Source organism: Pongo abelii, chromosome 17 (assembly GCF_028885655.2).
Source record: "Pongo abelii isolate AG06213 chromosome 17, NHGRI_mPonAbe1-v2.0_pri, whole genome shotgun sequence".
Lineage (NCBI taxonomy): Eukaryota > Metazoa > Chordata > Mammalia > Primates > Hominidae > Pongo > Pongo abelii.
In genome coordinates this window covers 78,075,311-78,097,127 of record NC_072002.2, presented here as the reverse complement: position 1 = coordinate 78,097,127, position 21,817 = coordinate 78,075,311, and the positions used below count along the sequence as shown (strand labels likewise).

At 42.2% G+C, this 21,817-nt stretch overlaps 1 protein-coding gene across 1 annotated transcript in view; it reads left to right on the top strand.

Moving 5' to 3' along the window:
* The window catches only part of BCL2 (BCL2 apoptosis regulator), a 199,103-nt gene that overhangs the window by 55,387 nt on the left and 121,899 nt on the right, over positions 1–21,817 (top strand). The gene's annotated exons all lie outside the window — the stretch shown is intronic.

The following is a 21,817-nucleotide window of genomic DNA, read 5'->3' as shown; positions in this document are numbered from 1 at the left end:
GCAGCTTGCCCAAGGTCACACAGCCTTGTGGGCCAGAAGCTACTTCTGCCTTTGTGCGGCTCCCGATTTTGATTTCTATGTGGTATAAATATATATATTTGTGTGTGTGTGTGTGTATGTGTGTGTGTGTGTGTGAAAGAGAGATTTATGTTCCAAATTGGTTCCAGGTTTGTCATCTGTATATTTAATATATAATAAATTATATATACAATTTATTTTTTGAATAGACAATAGAAGCACATATTATAAAATTCAAAAAATACAAAGTGTATACAGTGACAGGAGCCTCCCTCCTCACTTTACCTCCCACTTCTCCCCAAAAGCAGCTCCTGTCACCCATGCCTTGTGTATCTTTCCAGGGATATTTACAAATATATATGTAGACATTATGTGATTTTCTTTTATATTTGTGATAGTCTATTCCGCTTGTGATTTTTAATTTGCTTTGTTTGATTAACAGTATACCTTGGGGCTTGTTCCATATCAATATATTAAGAGCTTCCTCTTCTCTTCTGTGTCTACATAATAGCCCATTGTAGGGATATACCATAGTTTATTTAATCAGTCTCCTTTTTGGATATTTAGGTTGTTCTCAAACATTTTCTAGTACAATCAATGCCGCAGAGATTAGCTTCCTACAGACATCATTTTGCACACATATGAGTTGATCTGCAGGATAAAATCCTGGAATTGGAATTTGCAGTCAAAGGGCAGGTGAGTTTATAATTTTGATAGATAGTGCCAGATTTTCCCTCATAACGGATGTACTCATTTATTTTCTCATTAGTAATTTATGAGAGTGCCCCTTCCTTCTTAGCCTCACCCTTGCCTATGTAATAAAATGTTTTGATGTTCACTTTTCTAGTATTTTTAGCCAGCTTTTTTCTTATTATGAGTCGTTATGCATCTTTTAATGTGTTTATGAACTATCTTGATTTTCTTTATTAGCTGATTTAGTATTTGTTGGCTCTTTTCATATTGATTTATAGGCATTTCCTATATATTAAAGAAATATATCCTTTGTGATCTATTTTCCAGATAGGTCCCTGGTTTGTCATTTGTTGATGGTGTTTTTTTCCCCGTGCAGAAAATTTTTATTTTCATGAAATCAGATTTATCCGTTTTTTTTCTTTTATAGCCTCTGGGGTTTGAGTCATGGTTAAGACTGACCTTCCCCACGCCTAAATTATAAAATCCTCTTCTATGTGCATGCATGGGTGTGTGAGGTTGTTTCAAATAAAGAACTGATAGAGTGTAATCGCTGAGAAAACCAACTCTGGAGTCAGACTGACCTAACTGCCCTGGTTTCATCTCTATTTCTTTAATCTTGGACGAAATGTTTAATGGGTTAGTAATATCTGTATCCCAGGGTTACAGGTGACAATGAAGATCACATACCACAATATAGGAAATTGTCCTGTATTAAATTACTGATAGCTGTTTTTATTGTGTTATTTTCTCCAAATGTAATAATAATTGCACGAGAACAAAAGCCCTTTCTTCTCTTTCTTTTGCTTTCCTCTTGCCATTGTGGCCCTTCCCCTTCCCAAACTCTGCTGCCAGCAAGACCTTAGCGTGGTGCTCTGCTGATGGGACTCGAGTGCTCACTTTGATTGCTTCACTGTTTATTTTGATAGGCGACAGAGAGGCCTGGAGTTCTGGCTGGAGCCACCTGGAGTGCCACAGGTGCTTCTCCACTTGCCACGCAGCTGTTCTCCCAGTCCCTTGAGGACCCTGGCACCTCGCCGGATCTTGGCACTTGGTTTCTTTCCATGGGTCACTGGTGAGAGTCTGTGTTCTTTCCTTTGGGCCCCCTGCAGCCCCTTGCCGCAGAGGCCTCTGTGCCATCTGCCCTGTGGACATCACTGCTCTGGTCATGTCAAGAGTTGTGTCACCTCCCGTCGCTGTATCTCAGAAGGGTGGTGCCTTACCTTGGTCTGTCTCATCCCGAGAGGACTTGAGACAGTGTACTCCCCACATAGGTGCCCTGTAAATATCTTTGACCAAAGAAGTTAGGAGAAGTTAAGAGGTTTGGGGTGTAGTATTGACTGGAAGAGCCACAAATCACTTGGCTATCTCTTTGTTCCCATTGATTACACAGGAAGGAATTATTCCAAATAATGTATTTCTTTAGTGGATGATCCCCTTAAAAATTTCTACGATGTCAGTTTCTGTTAATATTTACTACAGTTTTTGTTGTCATAGATTGTAACTTCTTAAAAATGTTTAATATCATGCAAGCTGTTCAAAGACACCAGTAATTTGGAGACAGCGCTGGGAATTGGGCTGTAATTTCCTGGCTTTTATCTGTCTCTGCTGCTCCCTTCTCCTCTCCTTTGCCTGTTTGTGTTTCCTTTGTACACTCACTTTTAACAAAGGCCCCTTGAAATTCCAGGGGTAGGAGATGCAGTGGAGCATTGAGGTAGGTCATCTCATATTTAATTTTGCCACTCTCTGGCCATTAATTAAAATAATGCTTGAGTGCTAGTGTCGAGTTTTACAGGGGGTGTGTAAAATGTTAATCACAACTAATCTGAAACATCCAGTCCAGTGCCAGGGAGAGGGTTTAGGGCACAGGCAGGGAGCATGTTATCAGGAAAAAAATAAACTAGAGGAAATAAAACATTTTCTTGTTCTTTAAAAAATTTTAATATGAGGCCCTACTATGAGCAAATATGAAGGAGGATGTGAAGACGGGTAAGGTGCAGTCCCCGGATTCAAAGGCAGAGCCATCTGCATGCTGAGCGTTTTACCTACACTATTCCATTTAAGATTCTCAGCAGGCTGGGCGTGGTGGCTCACACCTGTAATCCCAGCACATTGGGAGGCCAAGGCAGGTGGATCACCTGAGGTCAGACGTTCGTGACCAGCCTGGCCAACATGGTGAAACCCGGTCTCTGCTAAAAATACAAAAATGAGATTCGCTTGAACCCGGGAAGCAGAAGTTGCAGTAAGCTGAGATCACACTATTGCACTCCAGCCTGGGTGAAGAGAGTGAAACTCCGTCTAAAAAAAAAAATTTGCAGCAGTCCAGAAGGTAGGCCCCATTATTCCGATTGTATGGGTGAGGATACTGAGTTGAAGAGGAGTAACTTGACATTGATCCCGTTGTACAGTGGAGCCAAGATTAGATCCAGGGGACCTGGTTTCCCAGCCCTGGCGCCTCAGCCCTATTGCATTACCTTCTGGAAACTCCCAGTCCAGTAAAGAGGAGAGAGTGATGATGCAGCGATGTGACTGCTTCCAGTGAAGAGTAAAAGTAATGAACTAGAAACAGGAGAAATGGATTGACACCCTTGAGTTTTCTTTCTGGTTAGGGCTTTTGGGTTTTTGTTCTGTAATATAGTCCAATGTGGTGGCCATTCAAGGGAGAAGGGCCACTCATCAGCCCTCCTGCTCCCTCACCGCCACCTTAATTAAATAAGTCTCCTTAGGATCTCGCACACCTGCATGTAACAAAACAGGTTTTAAAAATCTGTAGTCAAGGAGCACTGCTTGTTTCTTTCTGGCAACAATCCCAGTGGAAGTAAAATTACACTGGACTGCCTGGAACTCTGAGCCCAAAGGGTTAATTTTTAAAAAACGTTTGAGGTTCCTGAGTTCCCGTGGTATGCTACTAGAATATTCTGTAGCTTTAACAACTCCCAGCCTTCATTCTGCACCGCACCCCTCGCCCCCCCAATACCTATTCCACATGTTTGGGGATAGGTCAGCTCACCGTCCACCCTCGCTGCCCCCTAGGCTGAGGTTCCCTGATGAGCGCAGTTTTCCGGGAAGGATTTCAGCCCCTCTGTGAAAGTCTTCAGTTATCTCCTCTCTTGTTTCCAGAAGTAGCTTCTTTACTCCAACTTGAAATCTTGCTGTATTCCTTAGTGTTTTGGAAACAAAATGTGCAGTAGGAGAATTCTGGCTTTGTGGATATTGGATCACTTTGTTCCCTGGCACAACAATCTCTCCTTTGTATTAAACATCTGAGAACAGAAGTCCTAAATAACATTTTTATATTCCTTGTTGATGTAAGTTCTTTATTTGGGGACAGCAGTTTGGTACTTGTTCCTCTGTCAAATTCTGATGTACTTTCCCCTTTTCCTATGATGAGGACACCACTGACCCCTAGCCTGGAATTTTACTTTGGGTAGTGGTGGTATTTGCTTACCCCGTGGGACTTTCCTGTTGAATCCCTCTAGTCTGCAGCGAATGGCCTGTGTTATAGTGGGATGTCTGACTGGTCGGAGCAAAGGTACCCAATCCTCCAGCCTGACCATGAGCTGGGTGGTGAACTAGCCAGCCACAAACAAGCCAGATGGGCAGACAGACCAAAATAGCCACTTGTCCACCTCCTTCCTGGAAATGCAGAAGGGCTGCCCCGGAGGTCCAAGAAGACCTAATTTGGTCAGCAACCCAACACTTACTCTGAATAGGAGGTGGAGTTGTGACCCTGGTATGAGTTCCCTACCTCCGATTCTTTACTTTTACCACCCACGTTTGCACATTTCAAGATGATCAGCCACACTACCAACTACTGATGGGTAACAAATACTCTTTACGTCAAAGCTCTTCTGATGATTTTCCAGGATTCTGTACTTGTACAATGAATGTACTTATGCCTTTACTCCAAAGAAAATTAGTATATGTGGCTGGGCACAGTGACTCACGCCTGTAATCCCAGCACCTTGGGAGGCCGAGGCAGGTGGATCACTTGAAGCCAGGAGTTCAAGACTAGCCTGGACAACATGGTGAAACCCCACCTATATTAAAAATACAAAAAAATTGGCTGGGCACAGTGGCTCATGCCTGTAATCCCAGCACTTTGGGAGGCCGAGGCGGGCAGATCACTTGAGGTCAGGAGTTCAAGACCAGCCTGGCCAACATGGTGAAACCCTGTCTCTACTAAAAATACAAACATTAACTGGGCATGGTGGCAGGAGCCTCTGGTCCCAGCTACTTGGGAAGCTGAGACAAGAGAATTGCTTGAACCTGGGAGGTACAGGTTGCAGTGACCTGGGATCATGCTACTGCACTCCAGAGCGAGATTCTGTCTCAAAATAAAAAAAAAAGAAAAAATAACAACAAAAAAGAAAATTAGTATATGTGCTTTACTCTTTAGGCAAACCCAATATTATACGAATTCATTTTTTTTAAGACAGGGTAGGACATTTTATTTTTCAGAAAATGTATCACCACATTCCTTAAATGGCATAGGTAGTATAATATAAATATGGTTTATCTGCTAAGACCATTTTTATTTCTGTGTGAGTTTCAAAGCTCTCCCTTTTTCTTATTCATTCAACAACTCCACGCTGAGTTGTCTTATGGGAGGCAAGGCTGCCCTGCATGGCTCTCTTGCAGCTAATGAAGTGAGCAATTGGCTTTGGTGTTTTATCACTTTGGGTCAGAGATCTATTTCTTGCTCCTTACTCCTTCAGTGAATATCTAGTTCATGCTCCCTATGGATCAAGCATCATGCTGGTCTTCTCCCGTCTGCCTTGTTCCCAGTGGGAGCAGTTGGAATGATGCTGCTGGTTTCTCCCTCCAGGAGACGAAGGGCAGTGTTTCATGTCACTCACAACCAAGCAGCTAGTTCTCGGCTCTTGGAAAACTGGTTCACCAAAGGGAAGCACTGAGCCTGAGGCCCTGGGATGGGTTGGATTCTTTTCTAAGTGGAATAACATTCTACTCCTCCTACTTAACCTTTCCTTGCAAACTAAAATGGGAAAATCACTCTATGGACAAAGTCAAGCGGAAATAAAAAATACCCTCTCCGAGGCAGCCCGGCAGTACCTGCATGAATCAGCCAGTGTTTGGATAAGAAGCAGCCCCTCGAGAAGGAATGGAGCCCTTCCCTGGACCTTAACTGATTTTTGTATTTGCTCTTCTTCTTTTAATTCTTTGTGGAAAAGTGATTTGTACTGCAGAGTGGCTTTAACATGTTATGGGTGCTGTTTTATGTAATACTGTTCTTATCTAAAGATCATTTCTGCTTGTTTTGCCCTATTTTTCTTTCTGATCCAGCTCATGTTTGTTTTTCTTTTTCATTTTATTTCTTCTTTTTGAAGGAGTTATTGTTCCTCTTATTTCCCCCACTTCATCTACCCCCATTATCCGCCAGGAGAATAGGAGAAGACAAGGGCCACTTTTTTTTTCCATTTTTAAAATCAATTGGCTAGATATCACCTTTCTCTCGTGACTTTGTTTCATAACGCAGAGCCTCATTAGTAACGAACCTGACCCTTAAGAAGTTGGGTTATGTTTATTCCTAGGGATTAAGGCACTGTTCTGGCCTGGTTGGCCCTTTGCTTGCTGTCTGTGCTATCGTCCGCCCCTGCTGACCAGGGCGTGCCTGGCTCATGGACGGGGCAGCTCCTTGCAGAGGTACCCTGCTGTCAGAGAAAGTTCTATGGACTAGTAACTGCTAAGATCTTTTTCGATAAAATGAGATCCTGAAGCCTTCAGTCATAAGCCTCAAACAATTTACATAATAAATCCAGAACTTGGAGATCCAAAAGATATTGCCATGTTTTTGGTTACGTTGCTAGGGAACTATGCCTCCGTTTTCAAATGATACATTGCTCTGTGTGTGCATGTACGTGTGCGTGCATGTGTGTGTATGTATGGAATGAGAAAAATTAGGTATTTCATGCTTATGCATTGTAGTGAAGGCTACAGTGTTGTTAGGCTTTTCTGATGGATATCATAACTCAAACTACAGAATTTGTTTACAGCAGTGTTCATGTGACCAAGAAAAAAAAAAGCAGATGAAAAGTAGCCAGACGTGTTCAAAACATAACTAATAGATCAGGTTTCTGGAACATCTGAGTCTAGGGGTTTGGTCTTCCTCACAATATGTTGAGAGGTGATGTTTTAAAAGCAAAAACGGAGAAAAGGCCAGCTGCGGAGAATGGTAACTGAGACAATTAGAAAGCAGATGTGTGCAGTTGAATGTAGTCAGCCTTAAATGGATCCACACTCTCCTGTATGAGGGTCTGGAAGGCAGAGTTCACACAATAAAAATGGAGTCATTTTATTCTTTCTGTTCAATATAGATTCCCACATACAGTGAGTATTTGAATTGTGACTTGCTTTCTCATTGGCGTAATTCCCACCTGCCTTTGGAAGTCCATTCCGAGGTGACCTCGCCCCCTGTAATATGGAATGGGAAAACACCTGGCTGAGTCTAGACGTCTGATAACCACGTAGGTGGGTAAGGTAACCACTGGGATGGCTGGAAGGTGTTACCCAGGGAAACCGAAGGCCAGGATGAAAATAAAAGCAAACGGTTTCCCCTTGGGCAATGACTGCAATCAGGATTCTGCTGCTGATAAAATGCTGCTCCTTTGTTCTGCTTCCTGCATGTTCATCCATATGATAGCTGTTAGACATTTCATTCAGCTTTCACCCACCTGGCACTGCATCAGTGCCAACCAACGGCAAGGTGCTCCCCAGCTGCCACGGGGAGCCGGGTACAAATAGACCTCAGTGAAGCCCTGCGTGCATGCAAACTGCGTTTGCCTTTTGCATTCTGTTTTTCTCTCGGGGCCATGCTTGGGACACTTACACGCTGCCCTGCATTCTTTCTGTGATGGGGGCTGGTGCCTTTGCACTAGGCCCCCACAGTCATCAATAGCCCTGTTCATGTGGGAGGTGACAGCAACATTTTGCCACATTACAGGCTGCAGGGCTCAATGTGAACATTCTTCTTAGAGTGAGCAAAGGGCATGGGACTTCTGACGGCCAGGGAAGTCACAGCCTACACCACAGAGCGAAGATCCTCCATCTGGGCCATGGGGAGCACTTAGAATTTCTTTTTATGGGTTCAATAAAATGTGATGAACAAATGTTTGTGGTGAAGCTCTATTGTGAGGTTTTCTGATCGTATGTAACATAATTGCTGAAATCTTTGTCAGGCATTGTTTTGCATTTTTATCTACAAAGGAAGCCAGTGACAAGCTTACCACTGTTCTCTGTTTTCCTTTTAGTCGGTTCTTAATCATCCAAGTCAATAGAGAAAATCACCATCATCGATGACGCAAACCTGTAAAAAGTCCAAAAATAATTTGTGTTTGATTTTGAGATGGAGATGGTAGGCATGTGAACAAAACGTGCCGAGACATTTAGGCTAATTTGAGGTCCAGGCCGATGCCCTCCCAACTTGGCTCTGCTCCCCCTGAAGCCGGAGACCGTGTCTAGGGATCTGGGGGGCCAGAGGGCGACGCCAGAGAACAAGTGGAGGAGGCGGCTATCAATCCTCAGAGTTTGTCATCCACTATGAAGAAAGCTGGCCAGGTTTTGTTCTGATAACATCACATAGATATTTTATACTTTAAAAAAAATGATCAGAGTGACACGTGTGTGGTTAAAAAGCCAAATAACACGGAAGGCTTTTAATAAGAAATAACAGCCCTGCCTGGGTCCTGTCCTTCCTTGGTCCCACTTTCCAGAGGAAACACCTTTGAACCCTCCCAGGTTTGTTGAAAGTTCTTTGGGTGGCTACCTTCATATCTTTAAATAATATATGCTAGTACCATTTGTACTAGTTTTCTAGGGCTGCTATGACAAAATACCATAAACTGGGTGGCTTAAAACAATAGAAATTTATTATCTCACATTTCTGAGGGCTGGAAGTCTGTAATCAAGGTGCCAGCATGGCCACACTTGTCTGAAGGCTCAGGGGGATCCATCCCCCACCTCTTCCAGCTCCTGGCAGTGCCATCGGTCCTTGGCTTGCCCTCTGTGTCCCTGTGTGTCCCTCCTCACATGGCATTTTCCTCTGCCTATAAGGACACAGTCCTATTGGGTTAGAGCCCACCCTAACGACCTCCTCTTAACTTGATTACATTTACAAAGACCCTGTTTCCAAATTAAGTCACATTTACAGGTACTGGGGACTTGAACATATCTTTTGAGGGGACATAATTCAACCCACAACACTACTCTTTCTCAGTTTATAAACATTTGACTTCATTGCCTTCCTTTTATAGTCAATGGGGTTTCTCTCCCTGATTCAGCCTCGTCTGTGTCTTCTCTCAGACCTCTTCCCTCTCCATGCTCCGTCCCTCCACTTAAAGGACATTGCTTATTTCTCAAACAAATTCTTGGAAACCTCATTTCTCATTCTGTTGACCATAGAGAGCATCACTTAATTACTCATTTAAAAAATGAAAGCATTCACTCTTTCGGCTCCCGTCTTCTACCTCTGAACCTCTGTCAGCTAGGGCCAAGCTTGATGCCATCCGTGTTCTTTTCAGTTCCCTGAATGGTTAAATCCTCTGTCAGTTGTCCTCAGATGAAGAATGGATATTTGTCTACAGCTTCTATTGATAGGATCTGAAAGTTGAAAACCAATAAACAGTGTTTTCATTCCATGTTATCGTGACTGTGTCCCCTGGATTATTATACCTTTGCATGCCCTCTGGGCTTTAATTAAAATACTTCATACCATTTGGAAAATGACAGCATAATTTCTGTTTATTTAGTACTTTAGAATCTACATTTATTTGATTTTAGATGGCAGCATACTTTGCTCGCTCTGAATTGGGAAACTGTCTGTTCGTTTTTCTTGATGTCCTTTGGCATTACATATTGAAATGAGGCGTTGTGTCTTATGAATGTTCGATCACATGACACAGTAGCCACATGGGTCTCTCTGTGAGTTTTTAGCAACAGGTAAGCCATTCTAAGGTAGTGCTAGCCAAACTTTGGATTTCAATGCTTTTCATTTCTTTTTTTTAAAGGCCAATACAGAGATGCTAACTTTTTATTTTGCCAGAATGGGATATTAATAAATCAGCTATTATTTACTCTCACTGGTAAAATAAGAACATATAACATGAAAAACAAAATAGTAAGGACATAACCTTGGAATAAGTTACACAATTTTAAAAATTTTGAATGAATTTAACTTTCAAAGAACTCATTACTTTCCCTAATTTTTCCCGTTTGGCGTAGACTGGTGAAAACATTCTGGATGGAGGTTGTCCTAGATCAACCTTGTTTAGTGGCCATGTATCTGGTTTTAATAGAGTAGAACATACCGTTAATGACTCTGCTTACTCTGTAGATGGTTGGGTTGATTCATTAGGACCTGGTATGGAAGATGTGCAGGAGAAGGGGGCAGGCTTTGTGTGGAGTGGGAGGGTTGGATCACCCTATTTTGTGACCCCAAACTGTAAGTAGACCCCCATACCCCTTGCCACATGCCCCTAGTCTAAGCCATTTGTAAGCTGAGTTAGCTCACAAATTCTTGCCCAACATGTGCTGTGTTGGGCATGAATTTAAGTAGATACATACAGATCTGTCACCTTTATATATGTAGCCCTTGAGTAAGCCACACTTTCACTGTCTTAATTTATTACCATAAAGTTGGCCGGGCATGGTGGCTCACGCCTGTAATCCCAGCACTTTGGGAGGTTAAGGCGGGCAGATCACTCGAGGTCAGAAGTTCAAGACCAGCCTGGCCAACATGGTGAAACCCCGTCTGTACTAAAAACACAAAAATTAGCTGGGTGTGGTGGTGCATACCTGTAGTCCCAGTTACTTAGGAAGCTGTGGCAGAAGAATCGCTTGAATCCAGAAGGTGGAGGTTGCAGTGAGCTGAGATCACACCACTGTACTTGAGCCTGGGTGACAGAGTGAGACTCAGTCTCAAATAATAATAATTTTTTTCCATAATGTTGTCTGCCTATATATATTTTACCAGCTTGAGGTAATACAACTAGTAAAACTTAAGCATTCAACCAATGCACAATGACACCATTTTTCTAATCTTCTCTGACTAAACTAAGTCTAAAATGGAATATTATTGACTATATGTATCTCATCGACTATGTTTGATTAATTAACCATCAGGTAAAATTCTTTCTCTCCTTAAGGAAGAAGAGATTGGGATTAAGATTGGTTATCAGTCATACCCTTGCCACATTGAATTGAATTCAGTTTTCAGAATGTTAATGCTTTAATAGGAAGTTTTGTGAAATCCCTTCAGACAAGAAGAAAATTAATTTCTTACTTTTTTTTGGTAAGAAATGTTTGTGTGTGGCTGCAGCCAACCACAGGTGATTTTAATGATGATAATATATAGCACCTTCCTAGGACCATGTGGTTTAAAACATCAGTGAGGTCCTCTTCACAACATCCCTGAGAGGCAGTTAGATATTGTCTTCCCATGATTTTTTGCACAGGGGAAATCTAAGACAGACTGAGGTTAAGAAGTGAGTAGCCCAAGTTGAGTCAGCAGGTCAATTGCAAAGTGAGAAAAGGAAGTCCAGCTCTTTCAAACCACATCTCTTATCCTGGCTAATGAACAGCATCTCCCTGAGTCCATACTCTCAACTTTTAGGATTCCACTCTAGGCCACTTTAGTTTTTGAAGATCTGAACGTTTGAATGAATCAGATACGGCTTTCCAATGAGAAGTGTAGACAGTCGTGTCCCTCAAGGTTTCATTGTAAGGATAAATGAAGGTAGTGATGCTTTTGAGCCCCTGGGACGTAGGCCAGTCCCCGGAGAGGAGGAAGCGGCTCTGAACCAGCAGCATCCCTGAGTTTGATGTGTTTATCAGAAGTAATGGTTTGGATCGAGCTGTCCACACTGTCATCCCATTTTATTGGTGACCAGGAACATATACCACAGAAAAGTTATGAATTATGCAACTAGAGAAGGTGACAAGTGCTGGCCTTATGCTGCTCTAGGTCTGTGTCACTTAACTCTTTTGGACCTCAGCCATGCCATCAGTAAAATGGAGGTTATGATGTTAACTCCTTTCCGTTGTCTTTCATCCTTTGATTCTTCTAAATGCCCTTCATCAGAATCAAACTGGCAACCATACACTTGCCAGGTCTATGCCCACAACAGTGAGCTCTGCAATCCAAGGATCAGATCCGAGTACAGACAGGGCCCATGTTTTGCAGCTTTGCATTCTTTCTTCTCCACATTTCCTCTCTGCCTGCATTCCATGTCACCTTTGGAAGACCTCATATGTCACTGTCTTTCTGCCCTCATTGAACAGAGTGCACTCCCCGTGAGCTTCCAGTATGGTGCCTTCTGGCAATCTACTTGAAGATATGATCTTCATTTTAGTTGAAATCTAATACCCCGTGTGAAGAACAAGGACAGTACAACTCAAAGTTCTGGACCACTACATATGGTATCTTTTCTATAACCCATATTTTAAATACATGTATTAATTTATAACACAAACATTTGGACGTTTCAAATAACGTTGGGCTATAAAAAACTGGCATTGATAATTGTGACCCCAATGATGAGAAGCACTCATCAGAAGAAGAAGAAATTCCTTTTTTTTTTTAAAGGCAGGGTCTCGCTCTGTTGCCCAGGCTTGAGTGCAGTGACACGATTTCAGCTCCTGCAACCTCTGCCTCCCTGGTTCAAGCGATCTTCCCACCTCAGCCTCCTAAGTAGCTGAGATCACAGGAGTGCACCGCCACACCCAGCTTTTTTATTTTTATTTTTATTTTAGCAAAGACAGGGTTTCCCTATGCCGCCCAGGCTGGTCTCGAACTCCTGACCTCAAGTGATCCACCCCGCCTCAGCCTCCTAAAGTGTTGGGATTATAGATGTGAGCCACCTTGCCCGGTCAGGAAGAAGGAACTCTGTCTAAGCACATTTTTGGTTTTGTCCAGTCATGTTGTATACACGGCCATTGTTATAAAGCAGAAAAGCCACCAGGCATCTCTTTACCTCCTGAGCAAGCATTCTAAATAGTTGAGAGTTTGTGGTACATAAAAAGAAGCCTTCTCTCATGCTAACATTTTCAAAACAAGTTGTGACTTCTGAAAGTAGAGACCAAAGAAAGAATAACTTGAACAAGATTTCAGTGGGTAGAAAATAAACACTAACTTTATACGTATTTCAAGAACGTAAAAGACACAGGTGGGAAATGAATCCTCCTCGATAAGAGAGAAATGCTTAGTAGGGTGGAAAAAAAAAAAAGAAAACATTCAGCAGTTTTTGGAACTGTGCGAGTCCAGAGAGTTTCTTTCTTCCTTTCTTTTTTTTTTTTTCTGGTTAGCTTTCATAGCCACAAATATGTATATTATTTCCTTCTTGCCCACAATTTACTGAGAATCATCTTTCTAATATACTGGGGAATCCCAAATAAAAATCTCATTTTTCTAAACACAGACAAGTCTTTTAACTCCTGCAATTAAATGATTCAATTATTCATATGTAGACTGTAAAAGAAATAATCAAATTGTTCTAGTAGAAATCTCCAACGGCCATCTCAAATAGTTTCCTTCCCAAATTTATACTGTAAACGGCTTAGGTTTAGGGAGGGGTTTTGCCCTAGTCACTGATGTTTTGAAATAGGACTCAGAAACCTCTTTCATAAAGTCTCTCTGGTGATTAGGCTACCCCAGCTATGTGATATAGTGGTAGGATTACAGAATATTTTAACCCTTTTCTGAATGTTGCAATATATTCTTATATGGGAAATGATTGATTAGTAACTACGTAGAATATGTTTCTTTTCCAAGCATGTCAGCAGAGTAAGCACAGCAGACTTCATAGGCGATCAGTGTAGTGTCTGGTGTGAGCAGTATGGACTGAAGCTGGTCTGCCCGGATTCAAACCTCTGCTCTGTCCTTTCCTACTCAGGCTTTTCTGGGGCTCCTTCTGCTCATCTGCTAAGTGCCACGTATTACAGCATTTTCCTCATAGGGCTACTGTGAGCTTTAAATGCATTTATGAGTTAACTGCTTAGAACAGTGCCAGGTATGTAATAAACACTATGTAAGTGGCAGCTACACAGTGCATAAACAAACGCAAACTGTGTGCATCCGAGGAATAATTCTAGTTAACATTAAAGTGTGTTTTTGTGTACAGAGTTGGTGTCTGTTGTCTGTGCATTCACTTTTTAAAAATCGAGAAATAGCAGATGTTAGGAACCTATTTATTTTGCTTGCTCTTCCTTCTACTTTCTTCTTGCTACCTGCTCTATTCTAGTTCCAGATTTGATCTGTTTCTCTGTGCAGGGTTGCTCCTATGTACAACCAATGCAGAACTGACCCCATCAAATTTACAAAGTGTATTAGTCTGTTTTCATGCTGCTGATAAAGATATACCTTAGACTGGACAATTTATAAAAGAAAGAGGTTTATTGGACATACTGTTCCACGTGGCTGGGGACACCTCACAATCACGGTGGATGGTGAAAGGCACATCTCACATGGTGGCAGACAAGAGGAGAGGAGCAAGTCACATCTTACATGGATGGTGGCAGGCAAAGAGAGCTTGTGCAGGGAACTCCCATTTTTAAAACCATCACATCTTGTGAGACTCATTCATTATCATGAGAACAGTGCAGAAAGACCTACCACCATAATTCAATCACCTCCCACTGGGTTCCTCCCACAGCATGTGGGAATTGTGGGAGTTACAACTCAAGATGAGATTTGGGTGGGGACACAGCCAAACCATATGAATAGGTATGGAAGGAAGTAAAATACTATTTCTTGGTAAGAGCTCTCCCACTAAGATATGAGGACATATGCAGAAAGTGAGGAAATAAAACTCAAAGAAGTGCTGATTTTTAATTGGCTTTCAAAAGCAAATTTTCTGTCAGTAAGATGAGACATGAATGTTAAAGTTTTAACAGGTTTTGTTTCCTTGTAAGTATTCACTTCACTATATCTAGTAATCTTTGTGAATGAAGATCTAATTGGTGTCTTTTTTTAAGATATTAAGAATATTAGGATTACTTATATTTGAGGACTGAAAGATTGGTAGAGACATAAATCTATCCTTGTGGCTTCTTTGCATACTTTACTGCTAAAGTTCAGTACTTAAGATTGAATAAAAATGTCTTGACAATCAGATATAAAATACCTTCTTTGAGCTGGGTGCAGTGGCTCATGCCTGTAATCCCAGCACTTTGGGAGGTCGACATGGGTAGATCACCTGAGGTTAGGAGTTTGAGACCAGCCTGACCAACATGGTGAAACCCCATCTCTACTAAAAATACAAAAATTAGCTTGGCGTGGTGGCAGGTGCTTGTAATCCCAGCTACTCGGGAGGCTGAGGCAGGAGAATTGCTTGAACCTGGAAGGTGGAGTTTGTAGTGAGACAAGATCACGCCATTGCATTCCAGCCTGGGCAACAAGAGAGAAACTACGTCTAAAAAAAAGAAAAAAAAAAAACCTTCCTTAGTGTTAGTCACTCTTTTTCTTTTTCTTTCTTTTTTTTTGAAACAGAATCTTGCTGTGTCGCCCAGGCTGGAGTGCAGAGGCGCAATCTCGGCTCACTGCAAGCTCCACCTCCTGGGTTCACGCCATTCTCCTGCCTCAGCCTCCTCAGTAGCTGGGATTACAGACTCCTACCACCACGCCCGGCTAATTTTTTTGTATTTTTTAGTAGAGATGGGGTTTCATCATGTTAGCCAGGATGGTCTCGATCTCCTGACCTGGTGATCTGCCTGCCTCGGCCTCCCAAAGTGCTGGATAGTCACTCTTTTTCTTAAGGTTGCACAGTCATGGTTGACTTTGTAGGGGCTCAGGACATGCCACCCCAGACTATCATCTCCTTTTCCAAGGACTGTTCCAGTATAATTTCTAGTACCTGAGAGACTTTCTCTGCATAATAAGACACACTTGACCCACCATACAGAGCCTCCCCCTCATCAATGCACAGCTTGTGTCCCCACCACCACCAGAAGCCCCAAGCCCCTATTCCTTTCCATAGCTCACGATGCTAAATGAGTTTCAACCGTCTGACACTTCTTCAAGTCTCATATTTTGTGGGACTCCCATGTGCACTTACATTATTAAATATGGAGTTTCTTTCTGTTAATTTGTCTTACGTCAATTCATAGCCCAGCCAAGAAACCCAGAGCGGTGGAGGGAAGCCATTTCTCTCTCCCCTACAACTTTTAAATACTAAAATTAAAAATGTCCCCACCCACCAATATTGGAACTCCATGGTATCCATAAGCTGGGTTGCATGTTAGTGATTGTAATAAGCAATAAAAATCCTTGCATGTCAATATTTTACTAAATTTGATTATTCATGGATTTGTGACCATTATTATTTGCTGTTTATTGGTTTGTTGTTGTTTTTTAAAATATTTACTTGGACTTACGGACCACATGTTTGTTTCAGAAATTCTTCAAAAGACAGCAATTCCCCTAGTAAGTGGGAAGAAAAATCACTTAACAGTATTCAAAGTACCTCAAAAGATGCAAATATGGAAAGATGAATATGAAAAAGGGTACTCCTAGAGTTTATCAATTGTCTGTCCCTAGAGAAAGTTTCCATTCTCCATTAAGACTCCAACAGCTTTGAATAGTATATGTTTTTGTGTATACAATGAAAATAAACCATCATCATCGTCATCATATTAACTGGGCTTGTGCCCATTGTAGATTTCATGAAAAATAACCAACCATCAAAAATGACTTGACAGGAGAAGCAAACAAGCCCTAACATTAAATGGTCCTGTAAAAGTTTGCAGGTATATTATTTGTGTATTCAGTAATACTCTCAATTAGTTTTTATGACTTCATTAACTTAATTCATTTTTCATGAATGGTAAAAATTCACTCTTTCCTACATTCACAAATGATAGGCTATTTTGATGGAAAACCAAAGGCTCACTCTATGTTCTCTTTTGCAGTAGCAGTAGTAGTTGCAGCCACCAACTTCAGATGTGCAGTTCCTAGTTTACTATGTGATTCAGCGTGCTTTTATTGAGGGCCTCCTTGTTGAGAGGGAGTATAATACACTAGCAGGAGTATATGTTTTGGAGTCAAACTGTTCTTGGCTCAGATCCTGGCACAGCTACTTGCATACTGTGTGGTCTTGGGCTTCCTGGTCTGTAAAATACCCGCCCTGCAGAGTTGTTGCTGAGTTGAAGGGAGAGGATGTATGTGCAAGTGTGCGGTGTGGCATTCGGTGGGTACTCCACAGCACTGGCTTCCTTTTCCTTCGACACTGGGGGCTTGCTGCTCTAATTCCTGTCCACTGAGTAGACGGGGAGGCAGAGAGTGGTGCCTGAAACTACCATTGTTTTTAGTGAGTCAAACGTGTCATGTTGTGACATCTTAGGCATGTCCCTTCACCCTGGGGGTCTTGGTTAACTCCTCTGTTAAATTCAGAGCTTGACTTTTTTTTTTTTTTTTTGAGGCGGAGTCTTACTCTGTCACCCAGGCTGGAGTGCAGTGGTGCAATCTCAGCTCACGCAACTTCCGCCTCCTGGGTTCAAGTGATTCTCCTGCCTCAGCCTCCTGAGTAGCTGGGGCTACAGTTGCGCACCACCATGCCCAGCTAATTTTTTTGGCATTTTTAGTAGAGACTGGGTTTCACCATGTTGGCCAGGCTGGTCTTGAATTCCTGACCTCAAATGATCCACCCTCCTCGGCCTCCCAGAGTGCTGGGATTACAGGTGTGAGCCACCACACTTGGCCAGTTGACCTTTACTTTATGATTATTTCTAAAGCACTTCCAGATCTATCCTTCTGTGATGCTATGATACTATGAAGCATTAAGTTGAGACTAGGAGATTAACAGTAGGGTGTTAAATGGACAGGACTGATCACAATCATATATGGTGAAGGAAGAACCAATTGGACTTAGTGACACATTAAATGTGATTAGACATGAATTGGAAACTATTTTGAGGCAATGTTCCCCAGGATGCCCTCTCCAAAACACTAGTTGCTGAGGATGGGAATAGATGTTAATTGAAAAAAGGTTTCTGAAAAGCATTTGGGAAATGCTAACTTCACCAGGTTTCTTTCCTGCAGGACTTCTGTGATTCTTTAGTATGTCCATATGCATGATGGTTCTGAAATCGGGGAATGTAGTCATAGTAGGCAGCATTTCTAAAGCTTATTTTTTCCTGGAATCAGAATTATGTTGCACCCCAGTAGCGTCTTACAGGACCAATATTTCATGGAAAATACTCTGAAATGCTGCTCTATGGTTTTAAACCAAGAATGAGGTACGATATAGGGGCATTGACTCAACCCAGTGAATGTGCTGAGCACTGACCTTGCAAGATCCTGTGGAGGGCAGAGATGGATAAGATCCCATCTCTGCAACAAGGCTGGCAATAAGCCATTGGTGGTGGCATTGTCTACATGGCTAATAGCAGGGATGCCTCGGGGGAGACAATATCCCACCGAATGACTGTTGCAGATTCAGTTGAGGCAGTATCCCCAGGGTGCAGAGTCCTGATTTCTCTCTTGGATGTGCTTATTCTCTGTCTCTCTATAAAGCTCTCATAATGGTATTAGCATCCAGTTCACCACAGAGAAATTCTGCAGATAAAATGAACATAGGAGCTAAACCAATGGGAAGTTTCATTCAGGAGGAGATTTTACAAAATGGACTCTTTGAACTTTGTTTTCGAGTACATAGTTGTTTGACCACCATTTCTACACTTGGCCTTAAAGTCAAAATATAATCTAAGGCGAGAAGTCTAAAAACTGTGTAGTAGACAACCTTGCTTTACTGTGAAGGACATGGCATCTCAATGTTGGCGGAACCTGACGACGTAGTTTGTTTTTATTTCTCATTGATGAAAGATGAGCCAGAGGCCTGATGGCAGATTTTACTGGGAAGGACCTTTTCTCACCGGTCAGATCCGTGGATTATTTCACCACTGGATTTTTCTGCCTGTTAGGCCTTTGGAAACGTTTTGGCAGATTGAGCAGTTATTTTGCTCATGTTGTGAGTAGCATTTCTCTGACCTTTTGTTATTTACTGAAACAATCCAGCCTGTTTTCTTTTAAGAGAAGCGTGAAATGAAGGGGAGTCAGTCAGCACATGCTGACTCTGGTATCAGAAGGCTAACTTTTGGGCTGCTTGGCACCATGTATAACTTTTAAAGTTATGGGGTCATTGGCCTCTTTGTTTCTTATTTCCATGATTTTGAAGGAGTCTTTTGGGGGAATTTTTTTTTCCTTGCTAAAGCAGATGCATGTAAGGTTAGTAATTAAAAATATATATATTTCACTATGTCTATAAACATAACCCTCTAAGTTTTCTTACGACATCTTGGGCATGGCAGATTATCTGAAGCCTCTCCTCTTTTAAACATTGATGTGACGTGATGGGGAAGCCAGCTTGGCACTGGAATGGTGGCTTGGTGACAGGGCACCCGTCACTCCTGACCTCTCACGACCTTGTGAGTCCAGACAGTGGAGGTGATGACACCATTCAGGACACTCTCCACCAGCCACAACAGGGAACTCCTTCTCCCTAGTTCTCTGCCTACCTATGCCCAGAAAACCTATCTCCCCGATGTTTTTCTGGTTCTTCCCCTAGTAGAGGATTTCCATTCTTTGCAGGTTGACTTGCAAGGATAAAGGAAGTACCAAGATCCTATTGTGGCTGGGCGTGGTGGCTCACACTTGTAATCCCAGCACTTTGGGAGGTCGAGGTGGGCGGGTCACCTGAGGTCAGGGGTTCAAGACCAGCCTGGCCAACATGGCAAAACCCCATCTCTACTAAAAATACAGAATTAGCTGGGGGTGGTGGCGGGTGCCTATAATCCCAGCTACTCGGGAGGCTTAGGCAGGAGAATTGCTTGAACTCAGGAGGCGGAGGTTGCAGTGAGCCGAGATTGCATCATTTGCACTCCAGCCTGGGCAACAGAATAAAACTTCGTCTCAAAAAAAAAAAAAAAAAAAAATCCTGTTGCGTCTTCAAAGATGAGAAAATGTGCATGTGTGTGTGTACTTGAGTGTATGTTCATTCCTATCTCCCCATCTATCTACTTACCTATTGATCTCTTTCTAGCCCGGTCAGAAAATTCAACAGGAATCATGGCTTTTCATTGGGATTCCCCATAGCACTTGAGCTCAGCTGCTAGTGTTGAAGACATCACTCAAATTTGTCTTGTTTATTCTCTTAGCCAAACATAAAAATGATCATTACCTACATAAACTAGCCCAGATGATCATTAATTGAGGCTATGTGTTATTTAATAATGATCTGCATGTTTGACAATCACCATTGTCTAAGAATGGGCCTTGGCTTTAGGAATATTTCATTCATTTCTTTGGTCTTTCAGTCAACAAATAGCACACTGTCCTAGGTGCTGGGGACACAGTGTGAGCAAAGGGACACACTTCTCATGGTGCCACATGGGCAATAAGTAAAACCGAAAAATAAGAACGTGGCAGACAACAAAATGGATAATGTAGGGTGTAATTGGGGAGGACGGTGATATGGTTTGGCTGTGTCCCCACCCAAATTTCATCTTGGATCGTAGCTCCCACAATTCCCACATGTCATGGGAGGGACCGGGTAGGATGTAATTGAATCATAGGGGTGGGTCTTTCCTGTGCTGTTCTCGTGATAATGAATAAGTCTCATGAGACCTGGTGGTTTTATAAAGGGGAGTTTGCCTGCACAAGTTCTGTTATTTTCTCTTGTTTGCCGCCATGTCTTTCGCCTTCCACCATGATTGTGGTTTATAATTTTCTTTATAAATTACACAGTCTTGGGTATATCTTTACCAGCAGCGTGAACACGGACTAATACAGGGGGAAGGCTATTTTAAATATGAGTTTCACGGGACCTGTTTCTTTGGCTTGAGGCCTGTGAGATGAGGAGCCAGCCCTGAGAAGTCCTGAGGAAAAACTTGGAGACAGAAGGAAGAACAAACGGACTCCTGTCCCACTGAATGACCTCATGTATATGTTTGCCACTTGGGACTATGACCCGATGCCTCTTTAAACCTCTAGGTCATTGGGAACATCCACAAAACAGCTGAAAGATGCTGTTTTGTTAGAATGCTCGTTGTAATGCAGGATGCTGGTGAACCCAGTGTGAACTTTTCAAAAACCTATTGATCCCACCCCACCCACTCTCTAGAGCTCTCATATTGAGAGCTTTCACAGATTAGAAAGTCAGTAGACTCCATTTCTTAGAGGAAAGTTGTGGAAAATACTTAAAAATACTGTGAGTAGAAGAAAGAAGCAGTTTAGAGCTTCAAATTCAATCAGGCTAAGTTGGGCAAGCTACTGCCTTATAGGCAGTAACTTTCTCATAGAACTTTAAAAACTTTTATTTTGCAGTAATTATAGACTTGTGGGAAGTTGCAAAAATAGTACAGAGAGGGCCCATGTACTCTTCATCCAGCTTCTTGAATGGTAACATCTTGCATAACAAAAGTAAATGGTATCATGTATATAGCATCACACTATCAATACCAGGAAACTGACGTTAGTATTAGGCCTTATACAGATTTCACCATGGTTTATGTGCACTGATTTGTATGTGTGCATGTAACTCACCCCATGTCTAGATTCCTGTAACCACCACCGCCATCAGGACACAGGGTTATTCCATCCCTACCAAGAAACTCCCTTGTCTCCCTGTATTTTTATGTATGAGAAATGGCAGCAGATGCTGTCCTGCTTTTAGTCGGAATCATATTCTGGAAAAATCTACAGTGAGAGAAGGTGGATGAGTCTTTGAAATCTATTGGCACTGAGAATCTGCTTAATTGACATAGAAATGGAGTTCCTTGGTCTGACTTATATGAAGACCATCTACAAGCTCAGAACCAAAAGACACAGGTTTGAATAAGTAACCCTGACCACATTATGAGAGTCCATCAGTTGACGCTCAATTGGTTTAAGAAGTTAATACCAGTCATGTGGCCTGAGTAGTTTATTTCTAAGAAGAAAACTCTGGCACCACACAACTTGGGGGATTAATAATATATATATGGAGCGTTTGGCACATTTCTTGAAGATGACCCAGGAAGCAGACACACCAGTAATGGGTTAACAGGTTACCCGAAGAGTGGGTGCATTCCTTATGGAAAACAGAACACATGATAGAAAAATACC